This window comes from Rhinolophus ferrumequinum, chromosome 19, assembly GCF_004115265.2.
Source record: "Rhinolophus ferrumequinum isolate MPI-CBG mRhiFer1 chromosome 19, mRhiFer1_v1.p, whole genome shotgun sequence".
NCBI classification, from domain to species: Eukaryota; Metazoa; Chordata; class Mammalia; order Chiroptera; family Rhinolophidae; genus Rhinolophus; species Rhinolophus ferrumequinum.
Window position 1 is genome coordinate 23,978,985 of NC_046302.1, and position 2,423 is coordinate 23,981,407.

At 37.6% G+C, this 2,423-nt stretch overlaps 1 pseudogene; it reads left to right on the plus strand.

Moving 5' to 3' along the window:
• Positions 1–1,368: 1,368 nt before the first annotated feature.
• LOC117038718 (ATP synthase F(0) complex subunit B1, mitochondrial-like) lies at positions 1,369–2,148 on the plus strand (annotated as a pseudogene).
• Positions 2,149–2,423: the final 275 nt, after the last annotated feature.

Below are 2,423 nucleotides of genomic sequence, written 5' to 3' on the forward strand. Positions count from 1 at the left end.
ATAAATGTAAGACTTAAAACTATAAAACTCTTAGAAGAAAATACAGGGCAAAAGCTTCAAGACGTTAGATTTACAATAATTTCTTGGATAGGACACCAAAGGCACAGGCAACAAAAGAGAAAAATAGATTTGATTTCATGAACATTAAAATAATTATATATCTCCAAAGACAAGGGAAGTAAAAGCTAAAATAAATGAATGGGACTACATCAAACTTAAAAGCTTCTGCACAGCAAAAGAAACCATCGACAAAATAATGAGGCAACCAACTGAATGGGAGAAGATTTTTGCAAACAGTGCCTCCAATAAGGCGCTAATATCCAAGATATACAAGGAGCTCATGCAACTCAACAACAAAAAAAACGAACAACCCAATTGAAAAATGAGCAGAGGACCTGAAGAGACATTTCTCCAAAGAGGGCATACAAATGGCAAATAGACATATGAAAAATAATGCTCAACATCTCTAATCATCAGAGAAATGCATATAAAAACCACAATGAGATATCACCTCACCCCAGTTAGAATGGCTATCATCAATAAGACAAATAGTAACAAGTGTTGGAGAGGCTGTGGAGAAAAAGGAACCCTCATACACTGTTGGTGGGAATACAGATTGGTGCAGCTGCTATGGAAGGCAGTGTGGAGGTTCCTCAAAAAATTACAAATAGAATCACCGTATGACCCAGCAATCCCTCTCCTGGGTATCTACCCAAAAAATCTGAAAACATTTATCCATAAAGACAAGTGTGCTCCAATGTTCATTGCAGCTTTATTTACGGTGGCCAAGACATGGAAACAACCAAAATGTCCTTCGATAGATGAATGGATAAAGAAGTTGTGGTATATATACACAGTGGAATACTATTCGGCAGTAAGAAAAGATGAAATAGGACCATTTGTGACAACATGGATGGATCTCGAGATTATAATGCTAAGTGAAATAAGTCAGAAAAAGCAGAGAACCATACGATTTCACTGATATGTGGTATATAAACCAAAAACAACAAAAGAACAAGACAAACACATGAGAAACAAAAACTCATAGACACAGACAATAGTTTAGTGGTTACCAGAGAGTAAGGGTGGTGGGGGGTGGGAGATGAGGGTAAAGGAGATCAAATATATGGTGATGGAAGGAGAACTGACTCTGGGTGGTGAACACACAATGGGATTTATAGATGATGTAATACAGAATTGTACACCTGTAATCTATGTAACTTTACTAACAATTGTCACCCCAATAAACTTTAATTAAAAAAAAAAAAATTACGTGTCAGGTGAGAGTCCATCTTGCTTCTGCCCCAAACAGACTCTCACATCCAAGTCACTAGTTTGCCAAGAACCCTGAGCAGATCATCACTTACCATGCTATCCTAGGTGACATTTTCTGCTACTGCCACAGTGGCCCCCTCTCTGAAGAATACAACCCTCCTTGGTCCAAGGGTATTGCAGTCAACAAAGTTCTTTCACGCTGGGCAGCCATGTCTTGCCCTTATACCACCTCTTTCTGAATATGACGGAAAAGATTGTCTTGGGCTGATTCCTGAGGAATCCTTCCAGTTCCTTTATCCCAAAACTGATGTAATGGGATCCTTTGTGCTTAGAACTGGGCTTATCTTATATTTTCTATCCAAAGCAATATATGTGAGACCATCTCTGACATATCAACAATAAGGCTGATTGTCTATGTAATTAAAAAATATGGTGCCTGTATTGGGGAATTTGCTGACAAAATCAATGATCTAAAAATTGCCCAATTGGAAGAGGTGGAATGGGCTTCCATCAAATACATCCAGGATACAATTGATCTGAAGAAGTCACAGTAGGCACGGATCCAAAAGCGCCATTACCTTTCTGATGTCGGGAGGAATAAGATTGATATGGGCTTGGAGCTTCCTTACCAGGAATGGCTGCATAAAATATACAGGAGGTAAAGAATTGCCTGGACTTTCATATCTCTGTGCAGAATATGATGCGTTGAAAGGAACAAGAGCACATGATAAACTGGATGGATAAGCACATGGTACAGAGAAGGAAAAGGAGACAGTTGCCAGGTGCATTGTAGATCTAAAGCTGCTTGCAAAGAAAGCTCAAGCACAGCCTGTAAATGCATCTATGTCAATTGAGACAGCTAGAAACAGTTGACTGACTAAATGAAAACTAGTCTATGTGACAAAACTAGTTCAGCTTTTTTATATTGTTGTCTACTGAAGTTACAGTTTATCCCACCTAAAAACACAAAAATTGAATTTCATACAGTGAGAGAATTAAAGTAAGTTATTGGCCACTAAAAAAAATAACAGGGGTGCCAAAAAATGTATACACATAGCTTGTATTTATGTTTAGTTATTTGCATATATTATTACAATTTTAATACATTTTTTTTCCTTTCTCAAAATGTGTATACATTTTTCTGGCAC